The sequence below is a fragment of the Corvus hawaiiensis genome, chromosome Z (assembly GCF_020740725.1).
Source record: "Corvus hawaiiensis isolate bCorHaw1 chromosome Z, bCorHaw1.pri.cur, whole genome shotgun sequence".
In the NCBI taxonomy this organism is placed as follows: domain Eukaryota; kingdom Metazoa; phylum Chordata; class Aves; order Passeriformes; family Corvidae; genus Corvus; species Corvus hawaiiensis.
In genome coordinates, this window is record NC_063255.1 from 35118215 (window position 1) to 35133936 (window position 15722).

The window sequence follows — 15722 nt, forward strand, 5'->3', positions numbered from 1 at the left end:
ACTAACACTAACAGTGTATTTCTGTTCCTTCCAAAATTCTAACTTTAGAAATTAAGGCATGAAAGCATTGGGGATGCTCATTACAGTGAATGGAAAAGTCTTTACTCTCCTGCCTCTCTACAGAATCCCTCAGTTTCTTCCTGAAGGCTCTCAGCCTGCTTCTACATACCTAATCCTCCAGCCAGAATTCTTCTTGTGTTGCTTTCAGTAGATATAAATATACATAAACACAAGCATAATTATTTTAATTCTCCCCAGTTCCTGAATGACACTGGATGTCAAATAAATGAGGTTACCCCACATTTGCCTCCTGCTCTCCTACTGCAGAGGTAGTGGCCCAGCCTGGGCAGAAGGGGATCCTGGCTGAGGCCACAAGGGATCTGAGCAGTCACTTTCCAGACTGAGGCAGAGAAGAACATCAGAGGAGGAGGAGGATGTAACATGGAAGGAAGGAGAGGACTGCAGAGATTTGCACCCTGTAAACAAGCCATTTCAGAGGCAGGCAAAGTTCTCTTTAGAGAACATCTGGAACAGATCTGCCAAAATTGTCAGAATAGGTCTGATTGATGGATCTTGGATTGGGGTGCAAAGGGGCTTTTAAGTTGTGTGTGATTAAGTTTCACCAGGTTGAAAATGGATGAGATATCCATTTGCTATCCTTTTGAAAGGGAAAAATATAAATCTATGCATTATTCACAGGCAGGAGGCTTAAAATGATGAGCAAAGGTTTTGGTTTCACCTGGCATACAGTTAATTTTCTTCTTAGAAAATTCTATGAAAATTCAAACCTTCTATGGTTTGAATTCATTGTGATAATAATGTTGATAACACACCTATGTTTTGGTTGTTGCTAAGTAGTGCTTACCCTAAATCAAGGACAGCTGGCCTGAACTGGTAGAATGTCATGCCCAGTGTATAAAATAGGGAGAGTTGGCTGGGAGCTGCTGTTATGTGCTGTGAGATGGGCTGGGCATCAGTCAGCAGGTGGTGAGCAACTGAGTTGTACATCATTTGTCTTTCTTGGGTTTTATTTCTCTCTCTGTTTTTGTTGACTCCCTATTAACTACAGTTAGTATTACATTTATGTTATTAATGTATTTTATTTCAAGTATTAAAATGTTCTTATGTAAACCCACCTCCACATCCCCACCGGTGTTTGGGGTGCAGTAAGTGAGTGGCAGTGTGGTACTTAGCCTACTGGGGCTAAACCATGGCAGGGAAAAATAACTTTTGCTTTCAGAATGTCATTTTTAACCTTGGTACACTTGAGACTGTGGTCGTGACATCTCTTGAGAAATAAAGACTGCATATGAAATGAGGCCTCTTGGGAAAATGAAAGGGCTCAGGTCTAGGACTGAAGCTGAAGGAGGGTGGTCAGTGTCAAGGTAGAGCAAAAGCACCATCTGCAAGATGATCCTGCTCAGCTTTCTTTCCAGTGAATGTGAACAGAGAGCCTTTACCATAATATTTAACACACAGGGAGTGCTTTCCCAGGAAAGTCTTTGAGAAACCTGAACAGCCATTATGGGGAAGCTGAGGCATAGAGGAAAAATGAGGTGCCTCCCCACAAGGCAAACATGATCTCAGAGATAAATAATCATGATATGCCAACTTCTGCTCTGTGTTCATTCTGTTGGTTAAAAAGCTGGGGAGGGGGAAGATAGATCTTAAGGCCATACTGCTTTGGAGAAGAGAGGAAGTTAAAATATCCAGCACTGTTTGAAATATGCCTCTTTTTCCTGTTAAAACCTCCAGTTTTAGGAACAGGGCTTTAACGGTCACCACAAGGAAGGTTTAAGCTAACCATGGTAGCACGGACAGCTAATCCCATCTTCTGTTTCTGCTCTGACCACAAAATGCAAACCCTAAGAGGTTTATAGGCAGTGATGAGGTGAGAGCTGCCCTGCCTGCATGCTGGGTGGTATTTAGAGCTACAGAAGTGTGAATAAAGTGTGCTCCAGAGTGGCATTAATTGCCATCAGTTATGAATACCACAACAGGAAGGAGAACTAAAACCAGAATGCAGCTTCTTGTGTTGGTGATGGAGGGCAAGTACAGCCACAAGCTGAAGATTTGTGACACAAGTGGGTATTTGTAATTAACAGCGAGGAGGAATTCTAAACTGGAGCAACTTTATGGTCACCACAGTGCAGCCCTGGGGCGATCAGTGCTGCCAGCATGGCCAGAGCTTGGCTTTGTCTGCCATGGCAAACAGGTGGATGAATAGATGACACTGCTGCATGCATGTGCATGAAGCAGCTGGCCAGTTGTCAGGACTTCCAGCACTTTTCTTCCTACTGGAAGAGAAGTGGAAAAAACCCCAAAATCAAATAGACTTACTGACACAAAGAGGTGTCGGGCATTGTGATGCACCGATAGCCTCATCCTTAAAACACTGAAAATCAGTAGCTCAGGGTTCTTCTTTCTGGGCCTTACTCAGCCCAGTAAACCCCAAGCCTGTGCACAGCTGTTCTGGTCTAAGTCAGTGTGACCGACTCAGGGAAAAAAACACACAAGACCTTTGGAAGGTCCCTTCACATAAATTGCTTCCAATGAATTACTTACAGTTTACATTAGCAGCCACACTCTATGTGATATCATTAAATTTTACAAGGCTGTGAATGAACAGCTGCATCTTACACAATATTTTTTTATCTTTGCATGTAAGACACTGTTTTTTTCAAGGCTGTTCCCTAGGCAAGTAACATTACTTTTTCATTCTGCCACAGGGAAAGCTGCCATTACTCCCTTGAAAAATTGTACTTTAGTGTGAAGTATTAACAGTATTTCTTAAAAGCTAGTTTACTTTGGCCTTACAGGTAAGTTGTGTGGGGGTGAAACGCTCTCACAATAATTCAGCAAATGAGTTTATTTCAGAGTTATGGTTGCAGTTTACAGTGTTAATGACTCACGGCATAGAAATCTTCTGGTGAATACCCCGATTGGAGAAAACTCCCTTGCTTTCATTGTGGTGTTAACATGGGAACTTAGACAGCTGTTAGAGCAAAGACTCCAGGAGCTGCCCCTGCTTAGAGATTGGAGGTGCTCTAAGCTTGGGCAAAAAGCCTGGTGGGGCTATGGTGTTGAAGTCGGTTTTGCTTACATGCAAGCTGACACAACTCAAGGAGAGTCCAAGGAGATCCAGTACCTGGGATCTGACTGGTTACAGGGCTTTCTATATATAGGGGCTAAGGTAGACAGGGTCTTCTGCAATGGACTTGAAAGGAGTCTATTCCATAGACCCACCTGGCTGAATGTGAAGATCAGTGAGGACAAACGTAAAATCAGTTCCTTCCTGTAATGCTAAGTGTGGAAATATTAACTGGAATCCATACATCTGTGTGCCAGTGACTGGATAAAGCTGGCATAGGAGACGTACCTGGAACAACTGTGTAGCAGCCACACGTGGGCATCTGCAGACTCTTAACCTCTCCCAGATTTCAAACTAAGAGACAGGGCCTGGAGGTTCCTTCACATCTTGAAACATCTTTACAGCAGAAGTGATATGCCTGTACTTCCTGTCCCATTCCAGGCCCTCCTTCTTGAAGAGACCTGACATAAGGATTTCCAAACCAGAGGACAAATCAAAAATGTGTCACTTGGAAGAGGGGATGATGGACAGGTGCCCTAGGCCACTGCTAGCTGGCTTTTCCCAAACTGTCTTGCACATTCGTAATTTGTTTCTGACTTAAGGAACAGCATCCAAGTGTGATTTATTAATTGACTAATGACAAGAGATTAGGTGGCTGCTCTTCTGATTTCTCTTCCTTATAAGCAAGGATTGCTGCTGCTCAGCAGAAGCAAATAATATTCCTTGGAACAAAATGTAGCTTTCCTCTAGCTCTCCACAACACTTAGCTCATGGCAGTTAATGCCATTAGTCAGAGATCTCCAATTTAGGTGTCATAAAATATTAATTATCAGGTGCTCAGTATCTCTCCCCAGGTGTACATGCTCAAGATGCTGCTGAAGTCCCGTTGGGCAGGAATTATGGGGACAGAAGGAGAAAGATGTTTTGTTTGTGCTGTGGAGGAGGCTAATTACAAAACTTCTCACATTACTGGTGAACTTAATTAATTTGATTACTGTAGAAGAGAGTCTTGATTACAACTGGAAAAGAAAAGCCCAATAGCAAATTATGGGTAATTTGATACAAGACTTCTCAAGTTTATGGTTACATGGCAACTGCATGTTTTGCTGCATTTTGAGGAAGAGTAGTGACTAAGACCTCAGCAGAGGGAGTGGCACAGAATATCCATGGGTCAGAAATTTCCTTGTTCTGGTTTCCTGGGAGAAAGTCCTGATGATTTCAGTGAGTAAAAGAGAGTGTTGCCATGGAAGGAGACTCACTGGTTGTTCCGTTTCTACTAAGAAATTATGTCTGGAAATCACCCTTTCAATGATACTTTTCATCAAACCGTAGCTACTTGCCCTATGTTTAAACTCTATTACACAGTATTAATAAGCTTCTTTCTTTATTCTGTCTGTGGGTTTATAAATAACTAGATTTTATCAGAGATGTTATGCACATAAACTTAAACAAGCTCTAAGTTTCTATGATTTTCAGCCACCCTTCTACACCTGTCCTTTGCGAAGATGTATTTCAAAAGCCATCTTCCTGCTAGTGGCTGAGCTGGTGATATGTGGGATTTCATTAGTAAGGCAGACAGATACAAGCTGATGTCTTGGTTGAATCAGCTATTGGATCTGGGGGTTACAGAAAATCCTTAGGGATGTGTGAACAGGCACACTGGTGAAATCACCAAAGAAAAGAGCAATATAAAGAATGAATATCTTTAATATTTCTCAGAGCTGTGGTTGTTTTCCCAAAGGTTAGTCTGGCTTTGGAACTACTGTCTGAATGTAAAGAGAAGCCCTCTTGAGCTAAACACATGCCTTTTATTTGCAGTTTCTCCTTCCTCATACAACATTTACTAAGCCTTGCATGTTACTGTGATAAATACACTGTTAGATCTGGCTTGCTATTGCCTGTCACTATGAGGTCCTGGGAGGCTGGCAGAGCTTCCCAAGGGTTCACCAATACTGGGAAGTCCCACTGAGGTTTCTGGGGCATTCCTTCCCTTAGTTGCCAATCCCAGTCAGGGTTCTGGCAGTACTGGGTGGGCCCTACTGGGAGCAGGGCCTCCTGGGCATGTGCTGCCCCATGCCACTGTGACATGCAGCAGGGCATGAGCACAGGGCCTGGGATGCTCCATGGAACTGGGAGGTTGTATGTGAGCATCTGGCTGCCTTGAGTAGTCAAACAGGGGTTCTGTAGTGAAATGAAGGAGAAATTAAATCTCTTCTAGGACCTCTGTTAATACAACAGGGAAATTTTTGTATAAAGTATTTCCTTTCAGCTGTGTTGGCAATTATTGGCTTTTTGCCAAATTGATCTTGCATCTGGAGGTTTTGCCATTTTAAGTGTGTCAGGCAGGGAATGAAAAAGAAATCAAAGCTGCGCTGACAGTACCTTTCAACACTGATGAGGAATCACAACAGAGTTGGGAGGTGAGTAAGCGACTCAAGGCCACATTCTGCTCCAGCTATGCAGAGACAATATGCTGAAGAACAATAAAGTGGAGCAGTTTGCTTAGGAGAGTCTCTCAGGGCTATGGGATTTTGGATATGTGCCCCTATTCTTTTGGAAAGTAATAGCACTAAGTCATGGAGAAGAGAAAGGAAGACACATACTCTTCTGAAAAAACAGCCTATTTAGTATCTGGTTTTCTTTCTCTCAGTCCAGGGAAAATATTGTGCAATATAGGTGATGGATGTGTTGCATTTACAATATCAGAAGATGAAAAGTCAGTTCTTACAAAACTTAGACTCAAGTTGGGTTGTGTAAGAGAAAAACTTGACATTGCACATGATCTGATCATGAGTGGTAAGTTGTACATGTAATTCCATGTTTCTACAGATCAGGGGTTTGTAGCAGTTTGTATCCTGCCCCATTGAACTTTCATGCTATTAGTAGAGTTAGGTGGTGTGAGACAATTTCTGTCAGGAAGATTTGGCAAGCAGAGTCTCCAACTGCTCTGGGCCTTGCAGCATCACCCTGAGTGTTTGTGACATGCAGAATCTTGATCTACAAAATTCGAAGTGTTCAGGTTTGCACATGGACTGGCAGTCTTTATGCCATAGTTTAAATCTTGTGAGTAGGATCTCAGTAAAAGACAAATGTCAAGTCTTTGTATAAGCAGTATTAGTCTTTGTTGGATATGTAATGTAAGTACTAAAGTCTGAAGATGTTCTGCCCACTTCAAACTATCAAACCCATTCCTGTGTCTAAACTTACATCACACTGAATATTTACTTGCTATAACTGTTCCATATAAATTGTAGTAATGCCACTTTAAATATATTCCTTTCAATGGCTGTAAGGCATAGGGGTTTTTTTATTCAATTGATAAAGATCTGGCTATTCTGTACCTACTAGCAAGTACTGAAATATTTATACTCAGGCCAAGCTGAACAGCCATAAGATGTTCAGGAACACATCCAAAAAGAGCTGAGACCAGCCTGCGTATTTAGTGGGGAGTATCTCTGCAAACAGAGAAGGAAATCAAACATGCAGATGTTTGGGAACAAGTTTCTTAGTTTATGGAACTCACTGGTGCCCACTGGAAGCTGGTGAAGATATGACAGCTCATTCCCTGTAGCAGATCTGCCTTTTGGCTTCTGCAAATGTGTCTTTGTATGGATCATGTGGCACAAGCTGAATGTGGCCATCCACAGTGATTAATGTCCTCCCATGGGAATAAGACACTGCTGTGAAAACCATAACTTTTGCAAAGTTACTGTGTGCTGCATAGGAACTGGTTTCTTTTTGGCAATGCAATACAATGATGCTACAGCCTGCACTCAGGCTCTATTTCTTACCAGTTTCTTCTTAAAAGCTCTCAAATTACATCAGTGGTAAAACTCCTGTTGCCTGAGAGGAACTATCTGGCCAAACCAGAATACATCTAAAAACTTCAGCACATATCATTACAGTTAAGAATATGATACCACCTTTCAAGGTGTTGGCATTGAAGACCCCAGCACACCTCTAGGTCTTACTGATTCCAACCTTTAACAGTAACACTATTAAATAGGTTCAGGAAAGATTTTGGTACTCATCTTCACATCTTTATATAGATTTACTGTTACTAATTGGTTTTCTGAATCAGATAATTTTGCCAGCATGTGGAAATAAATTTGGCCCTAAAAGAAAAGGAAAAAATCCATAGTTGTAAACCAGAATTACTTACAATGAACTTGTAAAGGAAAACTGTTTGCTATCCCTTATTCAAAACACAGTGTAATTTCTCTAAATTGATTCCTACTCATTTTCTTGTCCCTGTTGGTTATCACATGAAGGAACAGAATCGAAGTAAGGGATGAAAGACTTAGGCAGGGCATTAAAGCAGAGATAGTGAAGTGCTGGGACAGACAGCCTGGAGAGGCTGCAGAATCCCCATTACTGGTGTTTGATGTTTGTCTTATCTTGTCTGAAATAAAACAAGCATTTGTAGAGAATGACAGAGACAGTGATTTTGTCCTAGGAAAATGAGTGGATGGCTTCTTGAAATCTCTTCCAGAGTCTTGCCATCCTCTCCTCTATTTTCCCTGTGATTTACATTTCCTTGGGGTTTCTGCCTGCCCTCTTCTATTTTCTTAACTGTGTATTATGGAGGCCTCAGATATAATTGTTGAATATTTGAGTGTAACAAGCTGTTTTTCATTTTCTTTGATTTTCCAACTACATTTTGGTTGTTACATATCCGAAATAGCATATGACCTCGTTAAACTGCAGTTCAGTAAACCATAGTTTGGAACAAAGAATGCAGATTTGGATTTGGAGCTCAACAGAGAACAAACCAACCTCATGCCACTGTCCTGCCAAGGAAAAATGTGGTATGTTTGAGGTGAGGGTCCTCAGAAGCTTCTCAGAGACCAGTGAACGATCTCCTCAGCCACAAAGTATATGGGTTGGATTGTAGGGAGGGTATTAACCATGGGATCATCTGGGTGGTCTTCATGCCTCAGCCTGGCTGATTCGCAGACTAGGCAAATCCTCACTTGGCAGATGAGCAAGTGAAAAAATGGAAGACTACTTCTTTTCATGGTAGGTAAACAACATATTTCACTCTGCCCTTCAAGCATGTCACTTGAAGCCAAGTGGTTGAGTCATGAAGCCAAAGGAACCACTCTGCTCCCCTGTGATGTTGAAAAGCTAAATCACATTCTCCAAAAATAGTTTTGCATGGACACATTGGATGCCCTTTCTTGAGGAATTTTACAAAATGTCCAGAGTAGAATTGGAAGGTTATTCTCTCTATAATGCACATATACATACATGCATGGGAATGTGTCTGTGGCTAAGTAAGCCTAGGCCAGCCCTGGGTGCTGCAGCTCTCACACACATAATCCCCTGACTTCATTTTGAATATGTGCCACAGATAAAGCAAAAAGCCTCAGGAGTACTTACAAATCTTACTACCTTCTCAAAGCCTCAAACAGCATTACCTCTGAATACAAAACATCTGTGTGTTTTATCTCACTGCAAGCACAAGTAACAAGTGCCATTTCTGTAAGAAGCAGAGCAATTAGATTGTGACAAGGTTTTCCTTCTCTCATCAAAAGTATAGTGAAAAACCATCTACTGCCCAGCCTTTGTGCTTGGAGCACCCATTGATGTTGACAGATACTGGTTTAAGAGTATGGGTACCTGGATTTCAGACAGTGGCCCTAAGTATTTGATTTCACATCACAAAATTGACCTTAAGAATCAGCTATGAAAATAATGCAATGGTTAAAGTGAAGAAAAAGAAAAAAAAATACATTGAGGCTATTACTGGATGTTTCTATTGTGTTGACATGAAGGAACCAGTGCCTGAAATGGGCACTTGAATGGTTGCATTTGAGAAAGTGAGTGTGAATGTGTGTGTGTGTGTGTGGGCAGGGTGTTTTCTGTTAATGCAGATCAGGACTCCCCTACAGTTAGAGGCTGCAGGTCACAAGGTTCTGCCATAACCATGCTTTCACTTTGTCTCCTCACTCAAAAATAGGATTTGGGGAAGCAGAGAGATGTGGGGGATGGAAGCAGAAGACATGGGCGATGTTGCAGGTTTTTGGTTCTATTAAAAGGTGTACCTGACATAGTAACACTTAGCATGATTGATACCAGTATAAAGCAAGCCGGTTTGTTGTTTTTTTGTGCCCTTAACAAAACCTGAGAAGCAGTCCAGAGCTGTGGCTTCTGCAACCAGCAGCATGAGGCTGGCTGAGCTGTGTACAAAGGGTGTTTGGTTTCCAGCAGATGTCTCAGATACCAAGCCACTAGATCCCACCACAAAAATAGTTGTGTGAAATATTTGTGCATTGGCTGGACTGCTCCCCTTCACTGAGTGCTTTGAAATATCCCACTTGGGCTGTGGATTCTGTCCAATAAGCCTTCTTCCTCCATGGGATGGCGAGATTCCTCTGTGTGAGCATGAGAAAGGGAAGAAATATGAGTTTTCCCTTAATTTTTGCAGTTGTGCTTTTGAAAACTGACATGCATTTTCCTAGCAGGCTGCTGGCATCTATGTTTGCCACCAGGAGGGATGGGAGAAGAAAAACAAGGCCTAAGGCTTCTGGCTACTTTTAAGGGTGTTATTTGGCTTCAGGAAAGAAAGGACCTACAGCCAAACCCACAGCTGATGCCAACTGGCAGAGACCAGTGATGGCAGCACTGGGAAGCTGATTTACACTGTCTGGGCATCTGGCCCTGCAGAAGAACAGTGTTTTGCACTGCAGAATATGAGATAATTTGGAGCCTGCACACTTGAGCGTTTCTAGTGTTAAGACTGCTGTTGGTCATTCTTCTCTTTTCAGTGTCATGTGCTTCCCACCTGTGGCCTTTCCTAGCCTTGCCAGGGGCAGAGCTGTGCTTTGCAGAATTTGAAGATGGTGACCATTACTGACCACCACATACACATATTTTTCAGCTAATCTCACTATAAAAATCATGCCACAAATTCTCCCAGTTTCATTCAAATCAGTGAAATCATGTAAGACTGCTGCTTTCGAAAACAAAATGTTCTTAGGCAGAAGAGGCCGTGTTTAAGGGATTTAAGGAAACCCCTTTGTTTAGGGGGTTTCAGACCTGGCTGAAATCTGTCTCTGGTGTCTTTGTTGTTCTTGGCTTTATGGGATGTGTACTGTCAAAATGAGCTGTGAAAATGGGCCAGGCACCACACCCAGAGAAGCAATAACCCGGCACCCTCATCAGCAAAGTGATGGCATCACCTGTGGCTCTGCGTGTAACAAAACCTATGTTGCCTGATTTGCAGGCAGACTGAACTTCCCCTTGGGAAGTTCAAGTGTGTTGCAGCCACATGTGCACACAGCTTTTAAAACCTTCACAGCCTACAAGAGGCAGTATTTTATGGTGTGCTAGCTGTTTGTTTGTTTATTTCTTTTAGTAGGATCTTTAACCACAGCAGATTTTTATATTTTCTACAAGAAGCACTATAGGACAAGAGTGAGAGTATGAGCAATGGGAGGAAAAAGTAATAGGTTAATAGAGTAGTAGAATCATTTAGGTCAGAAAAGACTTTTAAGATTATTGAGTAAAACCATTAACCTAACACTCCCAAGTCCCCTACCAATCCGTGTTCCTAAGTACCATGTCTTTTAAATACCTCCAGGGAGGGTGACTCAACCACTTCCCTGGGCAGCCTGTTCCGCTGCTTGACAACCTGTCTGCTGAAGACATTTTTACTAATATAAGATTTAAACTTCCCCTGGTGCAAATAGAGGCCATTTCTTCTTGCCCTTTCTCATCACCTGGGAGAAGAGAGTGACACCCGCCTCACTACACCCTCCTTTCAGTCAGTTTTAGAGAGCGATAAAGTCACCCCTGAGCCTCCTCTTCTCCAGGCTAAACAACCTCATCTCGCTCAGCTGCTCCTCACAGAACTTGTGTTCCAGACCCTTCACTGCCTCTGTTGCCCTTCTCTGCTTCAGCAACTCAATGTCTTTCTTGTTATGAGGCATCCAGAACACAGGATTTGAGGTGCAGCCTCACCAGTGCCGAGTACAAGGGGGCCATCGCTGCCCCTGGTCCTGCTGGCCACACTATTGCTGCCACAGTCCAGGATGCCATTGGCCTTCTTGGCCCCCGGGAGCAGCTGGCTCATGAGCAGTTGCTGTTGACCAGTACCCCTGGGTACTTTTCCACTGGGCGGCTTTCTAGCCACTCTGCCTGAAGTCCGTGGCACTGCCTGGAGTTGCTGTGACTCAAGTGCAGGACCTGGCACTTGGCCTTGTTGGACCTCGTACCCTTGGCCTTGGCCCATTGATCCCGCCTGTCCTGATCCTTTTGCAGATGCTTGCCATCCTCCAACAGATCAACACTCCCGTCCAACTTGGTGTCATCTGAGAACTTACTGAGGGTGATCCCTTTACCCAGGTCACCCTGGTGATCCCTTCACCTTGACTCACCAAGGAGACCACCTGCCCAAGTCATGGGAAGCCAGTTCCTCCAGGATAGTATCTGGGAAATGGTGCAAAATGCTTAGCTAAGGTCAGTGTGGACAACACCCACAGCCTTTCCATCATCCACTAGATAAGTCAGCCTGTCACAGAAGGAGATCATGTTGGTCAATGAGGATTTGCCTTTCCTAAATCCATCCTGGCTGGGTCTCATCACCTGGTTGTCCTGTACTTATTGCATGATGGCACTCAAAATTATTGGTTTCATGACCTTCCCTGACACTGAGATCAGGCTGACAAGCCTATTGTTCCCTGGGTGCCCCTTCCCGCATTTCTTGTAGATGAGCATCACATTTTCTGATCTCCAGTTAACTGGGACCTCCCTGGTTAACCAGGACCAATGGTAAGTGATTGACAGTGGCCCAGCGAAAGCTTCACCAGGTTCCCCACTATCTTTTGGTGGATTTCATCTGGTCCCACAGACTTGTGTATGAAAATCATGTAGCAGGTTGCTGACCACTGCTCTTTGGATTATGGAGTATCCCTTTCTTCCAACTCAGAGGGTTGGGTACTTGGAGCACAACTGGCTTTTCTATTAAAGACTGAGGCAAAGAAGGCGTTAAGCATCTCAGTGTTTTCCACATCCTTAGTGTCTCTGTTTTTGCCCTGCATCCAATAAAGGGTGGAGATTCTCCTTAGCCCTCCTTGTGTTGCTGATGTATTTATAGAAACAATTCTCATTGTCTTTTACATCTGCAGCCAGATTAAATTCTAGTTGGCTTTGGCCCTTCTAATTTTCTTCCTGCAATATCTCACTAGGTCTGGAAAGCAAGAAAACTAAACTGACAGTACAAAAGCAACCACATATGTTCAGAAAAAAAATTCATCCACTCACGTGTCCTGTCTCTGACATAGAGCTTAGACCAGAAAAAACACATGCTCCTAGAGCATTCTCCTACTAGCATTCTAGCTACCAGTCAGGCTCAGAGACTTGCCATGCTGGAGGTTGTTGCCTCTCTCTCTTCAGTAGCTCTTTTAAGGACCTTCCACCCCTGGCTTTCCTTAATGGCTTTCTGAAACTTTTTATAATTCTGTTACACAAAGCATCTTGTAGTGATGAGTTTCTCCATTTCATGAAATTAGGACAGAGTGAGTGGCTGTCATTCCTCAGCCTGCTGCAAGAGCATGGAAGCACAGAGAGCACAGGGAACCCCACTGGATGTCAGCACCAAGCACTGATGTGAAAATCAGAGTGGGATTTGTCTTGTGCCATGGAGCAGCAACACCTACTACTAAATAAATGTTCTTGCTAGCTTCCTTCCAGGTTAGAACGGTACAGAGGGCTGGTGCCAGGTCCTGGTCCTAGGTGAGATCCTGACTGCTAGGATATCAGTAATATTGATCAATTTTAGTCCAGCAGTACCTACAGGCCTTGGATCTGTTCTGCATTGTTCAAATGCAGCAAAAAGGCAGCTCAACTCACCAGAGCTGGCCATTGGAGCACTTAGTGAAAAAGAGCAGGCAGATTTCAGTGGGCGCTGTAGATAGTTCGTACCTTTCTTTAGCTGTTTCTGTATTTGCTGGATGCCTGATTTGGTGCTAGACTGTTCAGGTTTAGGGAAAACCTGTTAGACCATAACCAGAGAAATGAGGAGTACCAGTTGCTTTCTCAGCAACTTATGATGCCCTTTGAAGCACCCTCTGCCCTGGGATGAAGTATATGGATTTGTCTGATCTATCTGCCAAATTAATTTCTGCTCCTGATAAGCCCAGAATTTAGTTCAGTCAAAACTGAGACTCTTTTCTTGTCAGCACTAGACTCTCAGAAAGGCAACAGAAGTGTGTATCTCTATACTATGCAACACAGAGCCTCCCTCCGGAGGAGTTTAAAGGGGTGGGTGCCCAGATAACTGTCTTTGCTCTTTGCCTTCTCAGAGGTTTCAAGTCTGAACCATTGTTTGACAGTGAAGAAAACACAGCCTCTTCCTCTGCTAGCTGCAGGGTGTTTTGAAGCAGGTTGCCAATTTTGCTACTAATGATAAAAACATAACCTCTACTAGCATTTTTTTTTTGGTCAATAGACCAGGATATGTATGAACAACCACACACAACTGATAGCTTACAAATACTTTTCTATAAGGATTGAAGCAATTTTGGAGGTAAAGCTGCAATAGATATCTAAAGGTGTGTTTCTCACAAGCACCTGAAGTGTCATTGATACCCTTGCGTTTTGTATGCAAGTGTATTAATCCTAAAAAATGTTTCTCTTAAACCACCTGCAAAAGCTGTGACATGCTGTAGAAAAGAAAAAAAGCAGCAACAACTGTGTTTGTACAGTAAGAACACACAAAGGATTTGTACTTTTTCAGGTTGACTTTTAGATCAGAGCTGAAGAACTGCCAGGAGACTTCTGCAGGCAGAAAATCCTTGTGGGAACAGGGTGGAAATGGCTCAAGCTGATGAAACAAGCCAAAACAAGATCATTTATTCCTAGATAATTGCATCAAATCAAGGTTGACGTACATGCAATTGTGCCTGTGGAGGGAGATAATGTAATGTAGCTAATATAGAATAGGAACACAGACGTCATGAGCAAAATTAATTCCTAATATAGCTTCAGTGGGATTGGTAGATATTACCCAGGCAATAAATATGACTCAACTTATCACATAGAAATGATATATGACTGCAACCTTTTCAATATATATGAAAAAAACCTTTTTAATATGTTAGTAATCACTTTCAATAATGCTATTATTAAATGCCGTATTTCCTAATGAGTTAGCTAGTGTGTTGTAAAAACAGTTCCCTAAGAATTTTTTTAAAGTCTTGGGAGAGGTGCAGCAAAGTGGCACACCTGCTTACTACTACAGCATTTTGAAGTGATACCATAGACCACAGTATGTTCTGAATTAACTTGAGAGAGGATAGTATTCTGCCAATGTCCCTATAACAAATAACAGCTTCAGTGTCCCTAAAATTAAGTGTTGTGCTCTGACCAGAATACATTGTCTAGGCTTAGCAATGATTCTTGAAATAAAGTGTAAACCAACTACTTGTATAAAACTACTCAATCTAAACAACAAACTGCTTCACAGAGGTCAAGATTATGAGATGCCTCTAGACCATCAGAAGATTTCACACTAGTATTACTGTCAGAGAAAAGTGAAGGAAGGAAACATGTTAAGATCAATAATCAAGAGAGGAGGTTGTGTCAGAGCCCTCATGTGGGAATGGTGCTTGGGGAGCAAATCTTCTTCATCTCTCCAGCTTAGATCTGTTCCAGCCAGCACATTGATCCAAAAGGTACCCAAGAAGATGAGAGACTTGTGGCTGAAACTTGCTTATCCTTCTGTTTATGATTATCCTTCTGTTAATGACTATGTTTATGTACCTTTTTTAATCCACTTCCTCCTGCAGACAGCTTAAGGAGCATATTGAAGTGAAACTAGGATAAAATTTGTATACTATAAAGAACTGCCCGAAGCTCTGAAGGGTAGTGATGACACGGGTCATACTTACCATTTGCCTGTACCAAGCACTGATCATGATCTTGCTCGGTGCCTCCATGAGCTGTCAGACCTGCAGAATGACTACTAGACTAGTAGCAACACTGAGAAAATATGAAAAATGTCTCAGTACTCAGAATCTGAAGGGAGGATAGTGAAAATTGGTTATTCCACTTTTGCTTCAGCCCCCTCTAAACACATAAAGATGGTAGAGTGCACGTTTCTCTTAAGGAGATAATAACGAATGAGAAGTGTGAAAGACATGCAGTCTAATACTGCTTTGGGCAGTATTACCTTCCCTCCACACTAGGCCTTCCTCCTTTTCAGCCTTGCTATGGCCGAAGTGGCTTCAGTAGCTGCAGAGTGTCACGTGTTGGACAGCCAAGGAAGGCAAAGAGGGCAGCCAGCAACCACAGGGGCAACTTGCCCTGACACATGGCTCCTGGCACAGGTGCTGTGGGCTTTGGCGCCTGTCCTCTGCCATCCATCCTGTCACTGCTGGGGACACCTTGGCTCCTGCCCTCATCAGCACAGAGCCTTGCTGTGCCAGGACCAGGCATTTCCCACTGCAATGACCATAAAATGTCACCTAGCCTACAAAGATTCCCAGGAGAAGGACATTTTCCTGTCTGCCCCCCCAGCACATATTTCCTGGACATGTCAAAGAAGACATAATCAACACTATCTGGTTTTGGCTTACGAAAAGAGAGACAGGTGATTTTCACAGATGGACGAGGAATCTGCTTTTTT